Here is a 23,616-nt window from a genome sequence, read left to right on the forward strand (position 1 = left end):
AGTGAGTATCAAAATACTCTGACAGATTTTTTGGTCAAGTAATTTTCTCTAAAAGGCACTAAATAGAAAAAAATCACAAATTGAAATTTATATATACAACTAAAGAGTCCACAAAACATTCTCCTTCTCTTCAGACTGTGTTAAATACATTGCTGTCATTATCTGTATTTTTGCCATTAATCTCAAATGGTCCGTTGAGCCTCAGTTCTGAGACTGTTCTTTCACTGATTAGGACTGAGATATAGCAGCTGATAGGGACACTATTCATTCAGACCTCCAAGCTTTTGCAAGCTCCCACAGTCTTCTCCATGCTTTCATGACACCCACAGTAACTCAGTCTCATGAATGGTAAAGCGACATATAACACAATACAAGGACTTTCCAAGCATCATATCAATTGTGGGCACAAAGCTAGTTTTCAAGAATTTAGTTTCAGCTTCCAGTTTCTCACAAGAATGGTAGTCTTTTTTTTCTTCTTTTGTTCAGTAAACTTAGAGCAATGGCATCCAGGTGTGAGTCCAGTACAGAAACGTGGGCAGTTCTGATGTGGACTCTATGTGCAGGATGGTCATCTGAGAACTAAATGCTTTAGCATCACTGGGTCATTTATCTTGTTACTAACCATTGCTACAGTAAACATGACTTGACGTCCATGTCGAATCCATGGAGAATTTTATTCAAAGTGCCATGTTGCATTTTAACTCACCTCAGTTGGGACATTGACTGAAGCTACCATGGTGAGTTTGAGTATGCTAATTTCTACTCAGCCCATAGGGACAGTACCTGTCCCACAAACTTAAGTCATGCTTAAGTGCCTTGAGCCAATATTGTTCTTTCCCAGAATGATAGAGCTGTGTGTGGCTTGAGAACACTTTCAGCTCTGCCCTACATGCCACTCTAATTAATACTCCAATTACAGTAGCTACTTTGAAGGGAAGACAGGTAGGGACCTTGACAATTATGCAAAAATTCAATGGAGACACAATGTCTCCATTGGCATGTTCACATTTGGGGAGGTTTTCTATTCCTTGGACCAAAGGATATTGGTGGTTGGCTCCAGTAGATTGTCACTAAAAAGAAATTGGCACAATGTTATCATGTTAGTATTGGATCCAATTTCTTATTACAGGTGCTTCTTACAGATTTATTTAACAATATCCTTCTTCTCTTCAGGCCATAGGGTTGCTCAGTGGGATTAATTTTCTTGTTTAACATCCTATATAAGCCAGTAGGCATGGCGTCAGGTTTGCCTCACATTCACCAGCAGCTGCAATCATCAGGCTAGCACAATCTGAGATGTGCCTGTAATCATGTTTTCCCATAAAGTCCCCTTGTTCTGGTTTACCAGTGATGGTTACCATAGTACCTGCTCTCAAATTTCACAAGGGTGACATCATGTTTAATCATTGGCAATGTCACATTTATTCTTGGCTATCAACATACCATCGAAGACCTGGCAATACCCGAGGGAGATCTTTCCCAGCTCAATCAGCATGCTTCTCAAATTTTGATGGTTCTCCTGTCAATCTGCTTACACTAGAGTGGATTCTAGTGTCTGTAATTAAGTACACCACTTAATACAAACATTCCCTTGCTCCTGACATTCTGCAAATATTTAACAACAGTGTGTGTGTGTGTCCTATTACATTTTGCATCTCTACCAGAAAGCTATGAGAGTTCAGGCTACTTTGCATTCTTGCCACAATGTGCTTTATTTGCACTTTACTGATGTTGGTAAAAGGTGTTCCAGTGTCACAGTAATACAGTAACACACATACACACACACACACACACACACACACACACACACACACACACACACACAACCTTTTCAGTAGAAAAGCCTGCTTTAGTTCAACCCCTCACTTTTTTTTTGACCTACATAGTCATAGACAAAGGATTTAGGGAGGCCTTTCCCCTGAGGCATTGTTTGATTTAAACTCGGAAAACCTGAATGTGTCGGCTTAAGTTCCCAAGATAATTTCTGTCTTTCCCTTAGTGGAGTGTGGGTGGATGGTGATTTTCCGTGCATTTCCTGATTGCCCTGTGGATGGGGGAGGAGACTGGGGGTGAAGCAATCCAGGGATAGATAGATGCTCAGTCCCAGGCCTTCCTCTAACTGGGTTGTCATTTTCATGTGGAATTAAGAAGCACATTGAAAGACAAAAGGCATAAGGCTAACAGCTGATTCCCGACCTTGGTGGAATTCTGGTCAACTCAGAGACTGTCCTTTGAGACCATGGCCAGCTCTCCCTGTGAGTGTGCTGTGCTCTGTTGATCTCTTCTCCAACTCCCGGAGTGTAGCAGAGGCAGATGGAGACTTCAGCTTGCACACCTGCCGAGAGAGAGCCACACCTTACCACTGCTGGAACCCCAGCTCAGGGCCTGGGCTTTAGCCTTTCATGGACAGGGAACTTTCTTCTTTACCTCCTCAGGCAGTGTTCTCAGCACCCTGTCCCACACCTCAGGAGGTCTCTGGTCTTCAATGGGGCGGCACTTCCCCATCAACAGTGAGGTAATACAGTGGGGCGGGGCAGGGAGGGCAGGGGTGGTGAGTTCATTTTGGTTTTTAGGGAGCAAATATTTCTTTTTTCCTTCTCCTTGACACTGATGACCAGGACTGTATTGGGTCAGGTGACTGGAGCAGGACACGTGTGTATGCTGAATGGGTGTCTCAAGCTGAGAGCCTCCTACCTTCTTTGCTAGTAAACACCTGAATTCCCTCCCCTCCCCTCCCCTCCCCTCCCCTCTCCTCTCCCTCTCCCCTTCCCCCTCCCCTCCCTTCCTCCCTCCCCTCCCCCTCCCCTTGACAGAGTTTCATTCTGTACCCCCAGGGTGGAGGTCATGGCAATCCTTCTGCCTCAGCTTCCCAAGGCCTTTGCTAGCACATCTTGCTGTGTTTCTTTCCCTCATAGAAAGATTCTGCTTTTGTGACCCAAAACAGGCTCTGAAGAATGTGGGACTTAGTAGCAAGTTTGAATTCATAGTTGTAGTAGTTGCTTAGGCCAAACACTAGATAAACCTAGGGCCTCCTGTGTGCTAAACAAGTACTCTGCCAGTTAACTACATTACAAGTTCTCAAACAAAAAACAAACAAACAAAAAACCCACAAACCCCCAAACAAACAAACCAAAACAACTTTTTGGCTCAGAATGATGGCTCACTCTTTTAATCCCAGAATTTGAGTGGCAGAGGCAGGTAGATCTCTGTGAACTCAAGACCAGCTTGGCTTACATGGAGAGTTCCAGGCCATCCAGGATTATATAGTTAGATCTTGTCTCAAAAAAAATTCTCTTTATGAGACAGGGTTTTCCTAAAGTTGCTTAAGCTGGCTGGTAACTTGAGATTCTCCTGCCTCAGCCTCATAAGCACTGGAATTTTTACTACGAGAGCCACAGTGGAAGGAATTCCTTCCCTTAGAAATAAGGATTCAACAGAAAGACCAGGGGCAGATAAAGTGAGTGTTTCTTCTAAAATGGCACCCATCCTGGATTGGTTTTAATGAACACTCCTAATTAGAAGCATGGGCAGAGCTCACACCAGAGTCCACCCGTGCTTTTCTAGCGTGCATTTCTCTGGTTCTGGTTTGACCCCTCCCCACAGGGTCAATGTTTGCTGTGTGTTGTCTGGCTGTTTCCTTGGCTCGAAGCACTCCTGGAGGAGATCTGATAGCTCACACTCTGATGGGAAAGTTACAGGACTCATGAGATGAGGGGGTGTCAAGGCTCACAAAACCCCTGCTCAGGGTTCCAGTAAGTGACTGCTGATGACAAAGGGGACACGGGGGTGATGCAGTTGTCTGGGAGTTCCACAGGAAGGTCCGGTGATGCTGTGCGAGTTCTCACCCATTCTTCACCAGGGCTTTCTTTCCCACCATGAAGCCGCTTTGCAGGTAGGTATCCATGCTCCTTAACCCCGATAATCTCATTGGTTCATCAGGCTAGGCTTGGATGGCATTTTCTTTTTCGTCTGTCTTTGCCTTCTCTATCTAGGGTGAATAGGGATTTCTGCACATCTCCTCAGGAAAAGTAACAAACATTATGTAAAATGTCATTATAAACCCAGAGGCTTACAGTAACACAGAGTCTTTAGAATGGACGTAAGTTTCTAGGTATGTTTTAGGTTCACGGGAAAAATGGAGCAGAAAGCACAGAGCATTCCCATTTGACCCTTGACCGCTTTGCTCCTGTTCAGCCTCCCCACTATCAACACCCTGCAGCAGCGTGGTGTGTCCATTAGAACCAACAACCCTACACGGACACACTACCACCCAAAGTCCAGAGTTGACATTAGGGCACATTCTTGGTTTTGTACAGTCTATGAGTCTTGATGAATGTAGAATGACATGTACCCATTAGGAAAGGATCATCCAGAACATTTATTTTCCCAAGATCCTCTGTGTTTTCCCTATTTGTCTTCTCTCAGCCCCTGGAAACCACTGATATTTTTTTCAACTTCATGTTTTTCCTTTTCTAGAGCTTCTTGTGGTTACATAGTCTGGAATGCCTTGTGCATGCTGTATCGCCTGTCATGTAAGCTCCTGTCCTGTAAGCTGCCTTCACTTGGGAATGTGCAGTCAAGGTTTCTCTGTATAGGATAGTTCATTGGATTTTGATGCTGGATAATAGTTTATTGTCTGGATTCACCAGGCTGTATTTGTCTGTTCACCTACCCAAAGGCATCCTGGTTGTTTCTAAGTTTCATCAGCTAAGAATAAAGCTGCAATAAAATAGTATACAATACTTTCAATCTGTTTTGATAAATGCCAGTAAGCATGATTGCTTGGCAAATAGTAAAACTATGTGCAAATTTATTTTTCCTGTTGTTTTGTGTTCAGGCTGAACTTGAACATGAAACTCTCCTGCTTCAGTCTCTTAAGGGCTAGAATTACAGATGAGTGCCACCCTACTTGGCCACATTTACTTGTTTGCAGTACTGGGAATTGAACTTAGGTCCTTGTGCAGGCCAGGCAAATACTAAACCATTGAGCTACAGCGCCACCTCTTGGTTTAGTGGGAGGAACTGATCTGTCTTCAACAAGACTGTGGCATTTTGTACCTCACCTTCAATGAATGAAGGTTTCTTTTGTTTACACTGTGGCCAGCATTTGCTGTTCTAAAGTGTATAGTAGCAACATATTTTTGTTTTCATGATCCTATAGGAAATTTGTAGGATTTTCCCTCTGGGCTGACTACCTGGGCACAGTGGTCTTGGATGATATTAATTCTATCTAGGGTGTTGCCTATGATGGCTGGCAGCTTGCTCAACTTCCATATGGCTAGCCCAGACTTCTTCACATGGTGATGGAAGGTTTGCAATAGCAAGAAAGGAGATGTCCTAATACACAGTTCTCCCAAGCCTCTATTTTTACTACACGAAGAGAGCAAGTCATAAATCTAGGCCCACACTGAAGGGAAAAGGATACAGAATGTTCTAGTTACACTTTCCCAATCAGCAGCAATTGATGACTAATGATCTAGGGGAGGATTAAACATGTACAATAGGGCATTATGCAAATGCCACAACGTGTTATATGTCTTAAACTACATATGGGTTGTAAAAAAGAAACTCCTCTGTCTTCTCAGAATTGCTAACATAGGGACCCTGGTACCTGATTGCCAGCCTTGGTACCCATTTCCTTCTCTTCTTCATTGCTGACCCACTGAGACTGACCGGAGGCCCTCTAACAGGAGAGGAAGAAGCACGCTCCTACAGAAAGTGCTGGGAAGGATACTGCCGTCTCGGAAGGAAATAATATTGAGTTTCCAAAAACTTAAATAACTTCTCAACAAACCATCTCAGCTTAAAAGAGAATACTGACACATGGGAAGAGACAGAACCATCAAGTTGAGGCTTCAGAAGTGGACACTGTCAGTGTTGTTGGTGAAATTGCAAGGATAACAGATAAATGGTGGTAGACACTCCACTAGAGCTCCTTCCTGAATTCAGTGCAGGGGTGGGGTGGAGGAGTGGGGGTGAGGAGCAGGGGTGGGGTGGGGTGGGAAAGTAGCCCCTGTGTGAAAGAAGAGGCAAGGATTTGAGTAAGTTTCAAATCCCAGAAGCAGAATGTTTGTGGAGCAGGTCGTCCCTCTCACCCAGGATTCATCTTTTTTTCCTTAGCTGGATGGCTGTAAATGCTTGCTGCCATTTTGTTCCACAGCTCCCCAAAGAAGCACTCTTCACGGAGAGGTCTCATGCCTTGGAACACTGCAGTCAGTGATCAGGCATGACTCAAGAGCAACATTTGCTGCAAAAGAATAAGAGAGAAAATTTAGAGCACAGGTTTAGCTCCCGTTATTTAAAACTAACAAAATTATTAAAGTGAGGAACATATGCTAGATTATTCTTGCTTATTGAGACAAGGTCTTACCCATTAGGCTTGGGGGGAAGTGCTTTTCCCACTGAGCCATCTTGCCAGCCCAACAAACACTTTTAGATGAATTTATCTATGGTGGTAGAGGTAGACACTTGGGGGTCAAAGATGCTTTTATACTGGCTTGAATGGGTTTTTTTCTTCTGCAGTGTTAGATGATGATTATAAATATTCCTAATCCAGTGAGGGACTTTTCTCTATTGTAGAAAAGGCCTTCCGTAAGATGTTGTTGACAGCAACATTCAGTTTTCCACATAGGGGCTCTCCGATCTTCACAACCCAGTTGCTCCCCTCACCTCATCCCTCCACGTCACCACCCTCAAAGCACTCTCCGTAGTAAGAGCCCCAGGATAAAATGTTAGGACTAACCGCTTTGAATTCTTTCTAGTATTACAGTTGATTGCACTCTGAAAACCATGTCCACAGAGGCAGAAAATAAGTTTCCTTGTGATTGAAAAATAATTTTTATGAAACTTTCAAGGCTCTGGGGAGATAGCTCACCAGTAAAGTGCCTACCATGCAAGCATGAGGACCTGAATGTGATCCCCCAATACTCACATAAAAAGCCAGCCATAGTCATGTGTGTTTGTAATCCCAGCTCCTAGGAAGTGGAGACAGTAGGATCCTTCATGTTTACTGGCCAACCAGTCTGGCCAAACTGGTGAGCTCCAGGTTCTGTTAGAGAGCCTGTCTCAAGAAATAAGCTGATGAGTAATGGAGGGAGATAACCTCTGGCCTACACACACACACACACACACACACACACACACACACACACACACACACACATCATTTTAAAGAAGTATCAATTTTACTTTTTTACTGTATTTGTTAGGTATGAGCAGGAGAGCGATTTAGAGTCTAACTTTAGAAACTGGAGATGATCCCCACATCTTAGCTCTGTTGGGGCAGGGGCTGTTTCTGCAGACAAGACATTCCCTTTACAGAAACGGTGATAAAGCTCCAATTAGTGACTGCAGCAATGAAGTGGGAATGTTTAACCTTTCGGGTGTGCCAACAATGTGCTTCCTAATTTGAAAATAGGGTACACAGCATTTGCAAGTGGAGAATGGCGACGGTTCATCACTCAACTTGACATGCCTACTTTGCGGCAGAGGCAAGGGAAGGGATCTTCTCTGCTCCATTTGTTCTGCCTTTTGCCTAAATTCTCTGAGAAAGAGCAGATGCTCTAATTAGGGGTACCAGACACTGAGAATATCTGGCACCTGGGGAGAGCGCGCTGCCAGGTTCTCCTGCAGAAGCCAGCCTTCCTCCGGAGCACCTTGGATGCGTCGCCAGCAGCGAACCTTATTATCCCCTTTTTGCAAATGGTGGAAAAGTGCGGCAGGAGATTCAAAAGGCTCACTTGAGGCTACATGGGAAGCCAAATGCTCCTCTCAAAATAGAAACGGAGAGCTCTGGGAAGCTTAGACAGCTCGAGAGGGTCCTTTAATCTCTGGACCCTTCTGCATCGTTTTAGAAGCTTCTTTACCTCATGAAAGGGCTGCCAACTCTTCCTCCAGGATGTCGTAAAAAGGTGACATTTAGAGAAGGAAATTGAAACTCTAATTGACTTCCACTAAAGCAGGAAAATAAGTGTCCTGTGTTTCTTCTCGTAGCCAGATTTTTGTAATTTTCCCTTGGGATTCTACCCTGAGGGGAGCTGAAGAGGCAAAGCAGAATAGGCCACTTGAGTTGGTCTGTTTATATGCTCAAGATTTGATTAATATTATTCTTTTTTTACTTCATGGTGGGAGCTATGGACAGTCCATTCAAGTGAACAGATAGAAGAAAAGGGTTTCTAGCCCATTCCCTGGATGTTGAGATAAAATAATCCTTGAGTGTCTTACAATGATAAATAATAAGTTTGAGACGAATCCTCCATTTCCAGGTCTGGGTATATAGGTACCTGTGACTGTTTGCATGCATTTTTATTTGCTTTGGAAAATGTAACTTTAACACAGATGGTGGAGCACTTTTGAGATGCACTTATGTAGAATGTCCTGTTCTCTTTTGCAGTCATCATCACAAGAAGAGCATGACCCAAGGTGCCTGCTGGTCCAAGGAAGAAGAGAGACACATGAAGCCTGGACCACAGGAAGCACCTGTCCTGGTCCCTGGCCACACTGTACAAACATATGCAGGGCAACACTGTTTACTGTTGTGGGTGACTCTAATGGTTTACTCTATAGCACACCATGTTACAGCTGACTGATGCAGAGCCATTGAAAGAGGAAATGGTGAGAAATTCTTAATGGGATGTGAACAATGCTTGCAAAAGTGTTCAACTTAAGGTAATAACATAGTACTTAGCAAGTGCAAGAACTCATCAAAGATTATATTTGATGTATTCAACAGAATAACCATATCTAATGTTCTGAATGTCTGGCCTGCTTGTGGATATCTTCCTCACAGGTGACAATACCTTTTCTATTCTTTTGTTGCTGTTTCTAACAATTTCTTTACTCTTTATTGCCCTGCCAGCATTTGGCATTTATCTAAGATTTAATTCTAGGCTGAACTATATACCTACTATCTACATTCTACAATTAACATTTTGATGTATTTTTTTGTACATTTCTGCCTAGTCACCCAACTCATTTTATTTCTAAAATGTATAGTTGTTATTATTGTGTGTGTATGACATATTTGTGACACAACACATGTGTGGGACAGATCCCGTGGAACTGGATCTCCTTTTCTACCCTTACTTGGTTTTTGGCATCCAACTTAGCTTGTGAAACTTCCGTGGAGAGTGTGTTTACCTGCTGAACCTTCCCACTGGCCTGTCCATTTTTTGATGTCATTCAAAATAAGTTGCAGGTGTCAGATGCCTCACCAACAAATGCACGTACTCACCCCTCTCCAAAGTTTCCATAGACCCCTTCTAGTCCACTTTACCCCTCTGCCTGAAGGCACACTCTCTGGTTTCCTTTCACAGTTTACATTAATTTGGCCTGCTTTTGAACTTTATATAAATAGAATTATGCACTGTGTAGCCCCCTGTGTCCATCCAGCTTCTTCTTCTTGGCTTAACACTTTTTTTTTTCTTATTTTTATTTTTTTAGTGAGAACATCTTTATTAGGATCTACATCTTAGATTTGCACATGGAAATTGAACCCAGAGATGCAAAAGACTTGAGGACTGTTCTGATGAGCCCCGGCCATTACCTGTCCTCTCCTCCCCCCCAGTGCCCCTCAGCAGACAAAGATTGGGCATTTCAAACGATGTGGGGAAAGATTCACAGTGACAAAGAATTAACTTTGTCTGCTCGAGACTCTCCCATGTTGACCTCATTCTCAAATGAGTAATTTAGACAATACCTTTGAAGACGGCTCTTAACCTTAAAACTTTGTGCTTCTGTGATGTGTCCCCAGCAACACTGATCAACTTCTCCTGCCCCACCTCCCTGCCTCGGGTTGATAAGTCTTTTAAAACCACAGAGGGGAGTTGTTGATACTTGTCTCTTGGGCACAGGGCTTTTGATTTAGTGACTTTAGTAAGATGTAAGGGCCGACCAAGCTCTTGGGATTAATTGAACTGGACTTTCTTCTGGGGTGTTGCTTGCAGGATGTACCTCAGGGGTCCCACCACAGTGTGAGGAAGCTGAGTTAGTGGGAGCAGTTGAGGAACTTGGCCAGCTGTCTTTCTTACTCTTCTCTGGTGGGCGATCCAGCACATGGGAGAGGGGAGGGAATGAAAGTTAAAGTGTCACAGGTCGGTTCAGAAGGGCTGAGTTCCAGGACTGAGGCTGTTGAACTGCTTAATTTCTTCGACTTTAAGTTGAGGTTTTACATTAGGCCAGCCGTAAAAATGAAAGGCACTGTCTGGATGCCACTATCTTCATTTCCCAGAATCCCTTTGTCTGGGGACTTCCAGCATCAGCAGGGACTTGTGCTAAGGAGGCACGGAGCTGTTTTGTGTTCATGTTTAAAAGGTCGGGACAAGGGCCAGGCCTCATTACTGTTAACAGAACTGCCAGCCTTCTTGGTCATCTTGTGGGCATGGAGCTTTGTCTATGAATTCCTGTCTGTACAGTTCTTGGCAGCCAGGTGACTGCACCAGCATCACCTAGCTGGGCATCTGCCTTCAACTTCCTGTAGTTCTGGGCCAGGTAGCCTTACCTGCTAACCTAAGCCCATCACATAGACATGCTGCTGGATTTAGGATCACATCTTTGAGGTCCTGAGGTGAGGTAAAGCTTTAAGTAGAGGGCTTATCTAAGCAGCTCTGGTCAAGGTGTGGTCCTGCCCATCCTTGTCAGGTTGACTGACAAGTTGTAACTCTCTTTGGCAGGGTGTGGGGTGGAGTGGGGGGAGGGTTCTCTTCTGGTTGAGCCAGGCTTCAGGCTTTCTCTTCTCCCCCAAGTGAATTCAGAATTCTCTCCCCCTGGGTAGCATAATTCCAATTTCCTGGGTCCATTGTTTCAATAAGAGAGCCTTAGAGCAGTGGTTCTCAACCTTCCTAATGCAGAGACCCTTTAACACAGTTCATGTTGTGTGACCCCCCACAACCATATCTGTATGTAAGAGATCTGATATGTGACCCCCCAAAGGGGTCACAACCCACAGGTTGAGAACCACTGCCTTAGAGTATCTTCCTCCCTGTCAGGCTGTTACAGAAGCAGCTGCCCAGAAACCCTCACTCATCTCATTTTATCTCTGATGTTCTAGATAAGGTCTGAGGCACACATTACTAGGGCTCCTGGGAAAGCTGGCAGAGCCCTGCGTCTAAAGCAACTCTAGGTGAACACAAGCCACTGTGGAGAAACAAAAGTCACATGACCCAATCATGCCAATTTCTGTAGTTAATAGGAAATTACCACACATGTGCTTGAGCTCCAGAGAACAGGATAATCACCAAGCTGACCACAGCCTAAACTGCTGACTTATTCACACATGAAATAGTAAATGCATATTGTTTTAAGCCAGTGAGTTTGCGCATGGTTTGTTACATGGCATTTTTGAGGTAATTGATAGCTAAGGCATATTTTAGCTACCCACTGAGGACAATGTGGTGCTAGTAGTTAGAAGAAGTTGAATGTGTTGCTTTATAATTAAATTATAATCAATAAAATGACATTATATTTATTATATATTATAACATGAATTTATAATTTGTCTTTTTAATAAAAAAAAAATCTCAAGCCAGATATTGGGGTGAATGCTGAAAGATCAGAGAGAGACAAAGGAACAAGCCACTGCCATGTCTAATCTTGCCAACTCCACAAATCCTCTGACTGAATGCTCTGAGTCCTCAGCCGAAAGCCTTCCAGACAAAAAGCTTCAGAAAAAGGTTTTAGTTCCTGTTTCCCCACATATTATATACCTTTCTCGGCCCAGCCATCACTTTCTTCCTAGTGATGTGATTAATGGCGTGTGTGCTTCCCACAATACTGGTAGCAAAGGCGTGTGGTTCCCAAGTACTGGGATTAAAGGTGTGTGCAACCACTGCCTGGCTCTGTTTCTCTCCTAGACTGAATCAATCTCATGTAGTTCAGGGTGGCTTTGAACTCACACAGATCCAGACAGATCTCTGTCTTCCAAGTGCTAGCATTAGAGGTGTGTGCCACTACTGCCTGGCCTCTATGTTTAATCTAGTGGCTTGTTCTGTTTTCTGATCTTCAGGCAAATTTTATTAGGGTACACAATATATCACCACATTCCTCTTTTTTGTCTACAATAGTAAAAGAAGGTTATAAAAAAAAGGTTATAATATAAGAAAAACTATATACAATCAGTACAGTAAGTATATACAATATATATAATCAAGAATTACATTAACAATGTCTAGTCCATAAACATGTGACAAATTCAGTGAAAATACTCCACTATCTATCCTATTTTGGTGAGTCCAAAATGTTGACCTAATTCACTTTCTGTCCTAATTTTTATTACCAACTGAATACTATCTTTTGATATCTTCCAGATTTACACACTTTACAGTTCTTTAGTTTCTTTTCTGAGATTGTTAATAAGGAAAACTGTAACTATAACTATCTAATCTTCAACTCCCTCAGAGTTGGAAATGAGAGGGAAATAATATTAACTGAGTAAGCAGGAAGTGCAAATAATCGACTTCCAAAAATGTGAGAAATGACAGGAACAGCTGGCTGACTGAATAGTCATCCAAGTTTCCTCTGTAGCATTGGGGCATCCATCTTCAGCCTGTAGCCTAGCATATTTGACCAACTTTTCTGTGAAGCAGGATTTTCTGAAGGGCTGTCCTACTTTGTCTTGGCAAGGTTTGACAGTCCTTTCTTTTGTGTTCTGCTTGTCTGCTTTGGACAGCATACTGTCAGCAGTCGAGGTAAGGGCACTTTCTTGCCCAGTGGCTAACTTTTGCCACAAAGAAAGTAAACTCAATATGGAGTTTCTTTGATGCCCATCATCTTCTCTGAAGTAGATTGGTGCTGTTGGGAGCAGACATGTCTCATTGTCATAAAAAAGAATCTATGTTATTAAAACATTTTAAAAGCCATATTCTGTATGTTTGAAACATATCTCTCAAGTGTTTGAAGATGACCTGTCTATCTAAAATATATTTTCTTGACCTTGAAAACATACCTAACCTGACTACAAGTTCAGCTGTAATGACTAACTACTAACTTGCATTTCTTTATATACTAATTAGTTGGTAAAAGCTTTCAAGGACTAGAAAATTGCATTACATTGTTAAATGAATTGTATAGGTACAATACCTTGAACAAGCTTAGAAACATATGTTCAGTATGTTCTAACAAAAATAATCTCAAATTTGTATTAATATACAAAATTTGTATACAATATACAAAAATCCGATCTACTGTAAAATACTTAAAACTGGTAGTTGCTTTTTAAAAGTAGATTCAATAATCTACCTTTTTATCTTATTATATCCATATTCTCCTTCTGTGGGATATCTTTCTGTATGCTGTAAATATATGTTGCTCCCATTGGTTAGTAAATAAGCTGCTTTGGCCTATGACAAGGCAGCTTAAAGGCAGGTGGGAAAAGAGAGAGAGACAGGAAGGAGAAAGGCAGAATCTGGAGAGATGCCAGCTGCCACCAAGGGAGAAAGAACATGCCAACAGACCAGTAAGCCACGGAACATGTGGCAAAACATAGATTAATAGAAATGGGTTAATTTAAGACATGAGAGCTAGCTAGCAAGAGGCCTGCCATAGGCCATACAGTTTATAAATAATATTAAGCCTTTGAGTGATTATATTATAAGTGGCTGTGGAACAGAAGGGCCAGGCGGGACTGGAGAAACCTTCTGACTACGTTCTCCTTCTTTTCTTTTCAGAGTAGATTCAATAATCTACCCTTTTATCATATCACTTCTATAATTTGTTTTTTTCAGAGTATGTTCAATAATCTACCCTTTTATCCTATCATTTCTATATAATACATTTCTTTAACATATCCCCCTTTCTTCTTTTAGAAAGAGATTGACTATGACCAATAACAATTTTTTAACCAACCCCTAAACTAAGACAAACATCCATAGTCCATTTTCTGGGGAATGTGGGTGTAGTTTTCTAGGCTACTTCCTGCTGATTGGGGGCACTGGTAGTCTTATGTGGACACAAAGAAAATTTAGGATTGTGGTCAAGTCCTGATTGGAGTAGTCTGTGAGACTGTATCATCTCAGCTAGCCATCTTGATATTGTCCTGAGTAGTTTGTAGTCCAAAGCCAATCTTTGGGTGGTGTATGTCAGTTTGGTGGCATTATCATACTCCAAAGTGAAACTGTTGCTGTGGGAAAGAATCACCTTTTCAAAGACTTCAAAGGTAGCTATTAGGCATGGTCATGGTTCACTGCAGAAAATCTTTCTTGTGAGAAATTTTTTTCTGGATGATTCATTCTTTTTCTTCAGATGTCTCATTTATCCAGTGTTCTTCAGATTCCTTAGCCTTTTATCTCCTGAAAGACAAAAACAAAACCTTTCCACAACCCTAACTTTGGGGAGGTTCCCTTTTGGCAATTTATATCTGATCAAATAAAAAGCTTTTGTTAGTTGTATAAGTTAATTTAAATTGAATGGTCATGCTGGTTGATGAACTATCACCTCTCTTGTTCAAATTGAACCTTTATCAATTTTGATGGTATCCATAGCTTTTCTTCTTCTGTGGAAACAAAAGCAAAACCTCATCTCCAATGTAATACATATCCTGGTTTCCATTCTGAGGTCAGCACATCTTTAAAGTATACAGGCTGATTTAATTCTGTAGTTTTTTTTTCTAATTATCTAATGTCTCTTCATAGCTGTTGTTCCTTTCTTATTAGCATTTAGAAAATTCCAAGATGATAAAGCATTATGTAATCTATTTCTGGGGGTTTTGTTACCCCTTTCAGTTTATTTAGCATATTCTTTAGAGTTTGATTTAGTCTTTCTATGCTTAGCCTGTAGGATTGTGTGGTATACCTCTAATATGCTTTATATTGTAATAAGCAAAACGCTGTTTCATTTTACCAGAGACATATGCTGGAGCATTGTCAGTCTTAATTTGTACAAGTATATCAATGATGGCCATAATGTTTAGCAAATGTGTGATTATAGATTCAGCCTTTTCAGAACTCAAAGCAGTTGCCCATTAAAATCCTGAATAGATATCACTGGTGTGGTGTACATATTTTGATTTTCCAAATTCTACAAAATGAAGCACATCTATCTGCCAGATTTCATTCTGTGAGTACCTTTTGGGTTACTTCTGCAAGAAGTGGAGTTTGATTGGATAAAGAACAAGTTAAACATTTCCTTATAATTTCCTTGGCTTGTTGCCAGGTTGTAGAAAAATTCTTTTTCAAATCCTTACTATTAATATGTTCAAACAAACACTATTTATAATTGACATTACATAAATCCCATCAACATTAATTATCCTCTCATTTAATTGTTCCACTCTCAGACCATCAATTGTATTATCAGAGACCAAACACCCTCCATTGTAAAAATGTTTCCATTTTTTATTGTGGTGAAAAAAACTTTCTTTTAACTAATTCCTCTTTTTAAGAAATCTTCATTGACTCACCAAATCTGCTGACAACAATGATTTAGATGATGATGTGGCAGCAGCCTGAGGAGGGGGCCCAGAGAAAGCCAAAACCCACCGAGAGAGAAAAGAAGCAAAAGATCCATCATCTGCATGGGGAAAGTATGTGAAAGTAGCTAACTCTTGTGGTTTGTTGAGCCCAAAAAGCTATGGAGTTTGCTGCAGAGAGGCTGCAGCAAAAACTTAACCAGCAGGGTAGGAAGTCCGGCTGCATGTAGCTGTGGCCTGGGGCACAGGCAAGCAGCTTTTTTTTTTTTTATGAATTTGTGCCCCAAAAGTTGGATGCCAGATGTTGCTCAAATCTTAAATTGGTTTTTAATATAATTAAATTACACCTTTTATTATTTGACATACTACTCAGGAATCACACACTTGGGCATGCATACATCCTATTCAGAGATAAATGCAACAATCTTAATTTAGTTGTTTGCCTTTAGACTGGTAACTATGGTACCAAATGAGAGTGCCCTCACCTCTCTTGGGAGCTGGTCTCTATTCTGCATGTATACTAATCTCAAATGAGTTACTGGGAGTTTTAAATAAATTTTTGCCTGAGTTTTGGTGTAATTCAGTGACTTAGGAGTAGGTAGCATCCACCAGACACTCATGTAACTTCCTTGCCAGGGTTGTTTCTTATAAACAAATGAATCTCTCCCTTTGTAATATTAATTACAAACTGTTTGGTCTATGGCTCAGGCTTATTGGTAGCTAGCTATTATATCTTAAATCAACCCATTTCTATTTATGTATTGCCACGTGTCCCATGGCTTACTGGTTCTTTCACATCTTGCTTCTTGAGCAGCTTGCAGCATATCTCTCCTGACTCCACCTTCCTTCTTCCTATATCTTTGCTTGGACTTCCTGCCTGGCTATAACCTGTCTTGCCATAGGTCAGAGCAGCTTCTTTATTAACCAATGGTAGCAACACATATTCACAGCGTACAGAAAGACTACCCCACAGCACTTCTCCTTTTTTGTCTAATCAAAAGGAAACTTTTAACTTTAACATAGTAAAATTACATATAACAAAACAGTTATCAAGTAAGAATTACAGTTACAATATCTATTCTATTTGTATTTGGCAAAATTAAAGAAAATATTCTATCATCTATCTTATTTTAGTGAGTCTAAAGTTTTATATCTAATTTACCTTTTACCATAATTAAGGAAAACTATAATTATAACTATCTAGTCTTCAACTCCATCAAAGACCCCAGAAGGCTATAATATTATCTGAGTAAATAAGAAGTGCATTGCAAGCAACTTCCAAGATTCTAGAAATGATAGGGAATCTGGCTGCCTGAACAGTCATCCAAAGTTCTTCTGTAACATTGGGGCATCTGTCTTCAGCCTATAGGCCTAGAGTATCTGGAAGACTTTTCAGTGAAGCAGGAAATTTGAAAGATTGTAGAGGTAGAGTCAAAGGAGACACTGAGTGCTGCCGGGGGAGCAAGATGTAATGGAACACAGGTAAAACCATGAAGCCACGTGGCAAAACATAGATTAATAGAAATAGGTTGAATTAAGTTGAGAGCTAGTTAATGACAAGCCTGAGCCATAGGCCAAACAGTTTATAATTAGTATAAGCCTTTGTGTGTTTACTTGGGACTGAGTAGCTGCAGGACACAGGAAAACTTCCGGCTACAGTTTCCTAAAGTGCTGGTGAGGAATCCCACATGACTACATTTCAATTAATTGTAATAAAATTAAATAATAAAATAGTTCCTCTTTGACAGTCTCTATACATCAAGCTCTCAGTAACTATGTACAGCCAGTAGCCATTGCTCTGGAGAGACTGATATAGACCTTTTCCAGAATCCCAGTAATGCTACTGGGCGATACTAGCCCCAACACTTATGTTATAATTTCTTTTAGAAGTTTTTCTGTCTAAACATCTGGCTTCTGTGGACCAGTTATTAATTCCAACAGCTCCTCACTCTGTGCCCACAGGAAAAGTGAGCTGTTATTTCCTGGAATATATTTCCTGAACTCAAACTAGCCTGGTTTGACACTTGCAGTATTGACTGTTCTCTTAGTTTACAGGTCTCAAAGCTAGCCATTAAAACAGAGTCTTATTTTTTTCTAGTCCACGTACAGAGGGATTATGGCTCTTTCAGGACAGAGTCAGGCTGTGGGAGAGATCAGGGGCTTTAGGGAGAAGCTCCACTTTGAGTTGTAAAGTCCCTAGCCAAACCTTAGGGGAAGTAAGAGAAGAAAATGAGACATAAAACAGACCAATTTAGCAGAATCAAGAAATGTCCATGCTCTACTGGGCAAAACTTCTCCATGTTTATCCTTCACCCCAGCCCAGCTTGAACTCAGATTCATTAAAGGGAGGGTCTGTGGGCATTCTATGGTTTCCTCAAGGAAAATCTCAAAATTTCTCTAAACCACCCTTGGCCTCTCTCTGCCCATTTGACTCACTCACTGTGTCTTTTTTGAGTGATGAATAAACCAGGAAGTATAAACCAAGCTCCTGCACATCCAGAACTTTCCTTGGTGTTACATTTCCAACTTTTGTGCAGAGGTCTCCAAGGGATGAGAACAGTTAGGGCAGAGGGCCCAAAGCAGCAGTTCTAAGAATGTCCGTGCTGAAGGCCAGGAATGCCAAGAAGAGAGTTCCAGTTCCTGGTTCCATGTTACCTCTTATCTCTGTGTGGAAGCTATATGTAAACACATGGCTGAAACTGAGAAGAGGCATCTGGATACCTCATGGTTGGGCCCCTTGGACTACCAGCTCACCCCTCCCCATGCTTTACCCTCGTTTCTACTAAATTCTATAAAATTCCCAGACTATCAGCTTGTTGTGCCATATTTCTTGAACCACTCGTACTATTCGGGAAATCTGCCCCAATCTCTTGCTCTCTCTTATGATCCCAACTATGAACCTATAATGAACTTTTTAAGCTTCGTAGGCTGTGAATTTCACTCTCTTCCCATTGCTAGTTTAATGTCAAGTTGACACGTGCTATAGCCAATGATCTGAGGGTAGGAAACCACAACTGAGAAATTTCCTTCATATGGTTGAGCTGTAGGGAAGCCTGTAGGGCATTCTCTTAATTAGTGATGTCAGAGGGCCCAGCCCATTGTGGGCTAGCTGTTCCTGAGGGTTCTACTGGCCACGACTGGTGGAGGGAGGAGGGAGAGGGGGATGCTTGACAGGAGTCAACTCAGCTGAAGGTGAGGCTTGAAGGAAGAGTAGCTTGAATAGAAATAGAAGCTAGGAGGCAAAACAATTCTAGAACTGGAAAGCTCAAGAAATGTTCAGGAAGGTTGTATGAAACCTTAGCCTGTCTGAAGTGAGAGGTTCCTGCAAGGGCAAGATGAGAAAAGAAGTCTGAGCAGCTAGGCAGGGCTGGCTTTTCCACCTCAAGGTCACTGCGTCTCCTTGCTGGACAAGAGTAGGACTCATCTGTACCTCTCTGAGGGTGCCATCTCATCCCTCCCTACTTCCTCCAAGATCCATTGTCTCTGGCATTCAGTGTTGAGAGTCGTTAATAGTACTGTGCTGGGTACTTGATGGGTATAACTCTTGTTCTGTTTACAGCCAAATCTGTGACATGACATGGACAATGCTTTTATTCTCACTTTGAGGATGGAGTAAGAGGTGCCAGGTAGTTGGCTGCTCAAATGGAGGTCCCGCTACTGAGATTCAAAGACAGCCGAGTGAAGCTCCTTCAGTATACAATAACTTACTCCTGTGTTGAGAGGCATTTTCTTCTTGTTTTTTTTTATTCTTTTCTTCATAAATTATACATTTCCCTCTCCTAAGAAATAACTTCTATTAACTTTCTGTGTCTTCAATCCCTGCTCCTGCCCCGTGCTCCCTTTTCAGACACATTCCTTGAGGAATGCGCTTGAGTCCCCTCACCCACCATCACTTCCTCTGTGCTCAGAAGTGGAGGATGAGCACTCTCTCTCTCTCTCTCTCTCTCTCTCTCTCTCTCTCTCTCTCTCTCTCTCTCTCTCTCTCTCTCTCTTGATTTGCTTGTGCAGGTGTCTGACATCATTTGACTCTCTTGACCATTTCTCTTCTTTCCTTCTCACTTCTTGGCTTCATTTTAAATTCAAAACTTAGAATTTCTTCTCTGTTCTTTCTACCTTTCCCTAGAGCCTCTCTTTGAGTTTCCATAACAGAGGGGAATTGAGAGCTACCATGTATGTATATACATTTGTCTTTATTAGTTTATATTAATTATACACAATGGGATTTTCATATACTTATACACTGTATTTTGAGTGTATCCACACATATACCTCCTTATCCCCATTTATCTTCATTCCACTCTGGCTAATCCTTTTCCTCTTCCCAAGCAGTCCCCCTAAGGCTTTTGGATTTTTTTTTTTTTTGATGACCCAATGAGTTACATTAGAGTTGCTTATATGAGTGAGGGCTTGTTTATAGGAACACAGGCACCTTACCAGTGGCTATACCACTGGAAGAGAATGCCCCTCCCTCCTCCACCAACCATAACTGCCTATATATCCTTAGGAAGGGGTGAGGACTTGTGAACTCCTTTCCCCATTCATGATAGGCTGCCCACAGGTTCAATATCTTGTAGCTCTTTCAGGTAACCTCAGCTTTTGTGAGTTCAGAAGCACAGTGGCTATGTCATGACTGGAAGCCGGCATTCTCCACCACTCTACCACTTGTCCTGGCTCCTACAGTATTGTATGACACTCCCCCTGGGGAGACATGAGCAAACATCTCTTCACCCCAGATGGGAAGTGATGATGGACCAAAGTAAGGATACCACCAAATACAACTCGGTGACACAATGCGTTTATTAGGAATACTTCAGGAACATCAGGGGTCACTCACAGGCACAGGGGATAACTCAAAGGTGGCTGTATTGCTGAAAGCCCACCCCAGCATGGACGACAGCTCACAAACCCTGGCCATTTAGAGCTCACTGTGCAGCGTGCAGGCAGAGTGACAGGTGATAGAGTGACTCGGGCAGCTTGGCTGGTCTCTTGGAAGTTCTTACTGTTTATTTAAACATAGAGAGGGAGGGGGTCTAGTGCATCTGGTTAATTTCAGGGATTTCCTGAGAGTTCTGAGTTATTTCCCAATTATTAACAGCCTCCCTTTAGTATTAATGAGCTTCCCTCTAAGATAGAATGCATGATCTCAGAGGAAATTGTCACATAACACATGTATGTTCCATGGTGTGTTGTGTTCTGCAATGTTGCCTGAGCCTTGGGGGCAGGGAATGATGTAGATGTCCTGTTCTCCATCTCTTGAACTTTTTCAGCTTCTCACAATGAAACTATGTATCTATTAAATAATAACTCTCCTTTCTCCCCTTCTACACACACACACACACACACACACACACACACACACACACACACACACACACACTGTAACCACTATTTTACTTTCTGTCTCCATGAATCTGAATCCTCTATGTAGCTCAGGTAAGTGGATTTATACAGTATTTGTCCTCTTGTGCATGACTAATTTCACTTAATGAAACAAATTCAAGTTTTAATCACATTGTAGCACACATCAAAATGCCATGCCTAGAACACACAACCTCACAATAAACTCCCTGTTCAACTGACTCTTACAGTATTTCTGGCCCCTCTTCTGCAATGACCCCCAAGTTTTAGGTGTGGAAGTTATATTGTAGATGTAGCCATTAAGACTGGGTTCCACAAATCTGAATTTTGATTTGTTCCAGTTTTCTGTAATGGTTTCCATCTGTTGCAAAGAGAAGTTTTCTTAATATGGGATGAGGACCAAACTTACCTGTGGGTATAAGGACAAACATTTAGAATATAGATAGGGATTATCCTGGTTTAATGAGTGGCAGTTGCAGATTCTCCTCTGAAGAGCCATGATTTCACTAGCCCTGGGTAGTTGGCTAGGTTTCTAGTACCAGGTATGGGTTCTCTCTTCTTGAATTGGTCTTATGTCCAATTAGAGAGCTGTTGGTTGTTACCAAGATATGCATGCCACTACTGCACCCTTAGGGTTACCTAGCTCTGATGGTCATCCTGGTTCATTGGCTTCATATATGGGTAGAGTTGTTGGTTGCTTCCTTCCTTTGGAAACTTGCTAGGAATGTCAGAGTCTCACCAGCATGACTGCCTACACATGAGCTGAATAAGAACAACTATAGTAGACATACTAATATGATGGGGCAAGCCAGTGAGGCTTCCACACTGCACAAAGAGCTGCAGGCAAGGAATGGATGCTGAGAGTGGGAGAAATAGACTTCCCCAGAAAAGACCCATTGGCTATCCAGTACCAAATGGTCAGCCCTGAAAACATACATAAAAGTAACATCATGCAGACCGAACAGGTTGTTTTTATGTATACAGGTAAGGGAGGGATTGGAGGGAGACAAGGGAAATGAGAAATGATGTAACTATATTATAATCTCAAAAATTAAAAAAAATTGAATGAAAACACTTAAATTCCTTGCCTTTTAAAAGCTTGATTGTATTACATTACTTGCCATCTTTGTTTATCCATTTATCCATTGATGGGATATCTGAGGTATTTTTGTTTGTTTTGTAACTACCATGACAAATACTGCTGTGAACATAGGTACTCAAACAGTTTGAGATCCTACTTTTAAGTCTTTCAAAACAGTAGTGCTCTTATGGTTGGTTATTCTGCATGTGAGTGTGTGTGTGTGTGTGTGTGTGTGTGTGAGAGAGAGAGAGAGGGGGGGGGCGGGGAGGGGGACAGGCATGCATATGCTATAGTGTGAATGTGGAGGTCGGATGACATCATTTGTGGGTAGATCCTCTCCTTTCCACTTTGAGACAGGGTTTCTTCACTGCCACGGAAGCCAGGCTAGCTGGTCCGCGGGCTCCTGGTGGGTCTCCTGTCTCTATCCACCTCTTCTCTGTAGACATGCAGGGATTGCAGATACTTGTGTTTTAGCGTGGATTCCAAGGACCCTAGCTCTGGTTGTCAGACTTGTGTGGCCAGTGCTTTTAGCCACTGAGTCATCTCTGCAGCTCACACTGTGTGATTTTCCAGGGCATTGTTTTTCAAGAGGCTAGAGATTTTACATTCCCACCAGCAATGCATGAGGGCTCCAGTTTGTCCACATCCTCTCAGGCACTCATAGTTTTCTGTCATTGTGCGAATGCTTAGTGGTGCTTGCCCACAGGCAGCTGGGCAGTGCTTCCACACAGAAGTGCTCAATAAATATTTACTGAATGTTTAGCCGCTATAAAGGAGTAGTTATAATTCACATTATCCAAATACAGAATTCACGATGAAACTAGGTGAAAAGAACTCAGGAATACTGGAACACTTCTTTAGGGCATTTGACTTTTTTGAAAAGTTCATGAGACCCAGATAGGTGGTGACGGTGAGATGTGGGAGTGAGGACCCCGCCTGCCGGAAGCGAGCAGCCTTTCAGTTTCCGTGTTGTCAGCTGGGGGTGCAGGCTGGAAGTGATGAGTCTTTGAGTGCAAAAAGCCAAAACAGGAATTTTTTTTTTTTTTTTTTTTTTGGTTTTTGGAGACAGGGTTTCTCTGTGTAGCTTTGTGCCTTTCCTGGATCTTGCTCTGTAGCCCAGGCTGGCCTCGAACTCACAGAAATCCACCTGCCTCTGCCTCCCGAGTGCTGGGATTAAAGGCGTGCACCACCACCACCCGGCCCAAACAGGAATTTTAACAAATGACATTGACATTCCCCTCTCTCCAAAGTCCTTAGCAGTGGTGGACTGCATCGGGGGTCCCCCCCACCCCTGTCCCTTGCCGTGTTGCCTCACTGTGGCTGGACTGTATTTACCCAGCCTTTTATTTTTGCCTTGACCCTGAGCATTGTTTTCCCACCTGTCCCTGGGTGGGAGTGACCGTGTGCGACTGTGGTTCTGCAATTCTTCTGCGCTTCTGCCACCACCACAGGAAGAGAACACCTGGTTGATACTCTAGCCCCACACAGAAATGCCTAGCTGCTCTCAGCCCAGTCAGCTGACCACAGCTACCCGACAAGCTGCAGAGAACTAAAACAGATAGTGTTATATACACTGCGGCAATGTGGCGGTTATTATTTCAGTGTGTAAGGTAGCAGGAAGGAACTGATGTGCAAGCAACTGTAAACTTAGAACTGTGCATCTCAGTGCCGTGAGAACCACGGGTACTGATATGGAAACCAATTTTTTTTTAAAAATCCACTATTCAAGACCTGATTGTCATGTCTGCTTTAGAAGGCGCTCACATCTCGCATCTGT

At 42.2% G+C, this 23,616-nt stretch overlaps 1 long non-coding RNA gene across 3 annotated transcripts; it reads right to left on the minus strand.

The window, feature by feature from the left end:
• Window positions 1-21,799, minus strand: LOC121828877 (uncharacterized). Of its 3 annotated transcripts, XR_013050807.1 has the most exons (7): window positions 17,837-21,799; window positions 14,131-14,282; window positions 6,932-8,428; window positions 5,426-6,247; window positions 3,846-4,007; window positions 2,197-2,335; window positions 1-1,070 (listed from the first exon to the last, which is right to left on the minus strand). It is a non-coding gene; the product is annotated as an uncharacterized LOC121828877 (long non-coding RNA). The 3 variants fall into 3 exon arrangements; XR_013050806.1 differs by lacking the exons at window positions 1-1,070; window positions 2,197-2,335 and having other exon boundaries at window positions 3,125-4,007; XR_013050808.1 differs by lacking the exons at window positions 1-1,070; window positions 2,197-2,335; window positions 6,932-8,428 and having other exon boundaries at window positions 3,125-4,007.
• Window positions 21,800-23,616: the final 1,817 nt, after the last annotated feature.

This window comes from Peromyscus maniculatus, chromosome 4, assembly GCF_049852395.1.
Source record: "Peromyscus maniculatus bairdii isolate BWxNUB_F1_BW_parent chromosome 4, HU_Pman_BW_mat_3.1, whole genome shotgun sequence".
NCBI classification, from domain to species: domain Eukaryota; kingdom Metazoa; phylum Chordata; class Mammalia; order Rodentia; family Cricetidae; genus Peromyscus; species Peromyscus maniculatus.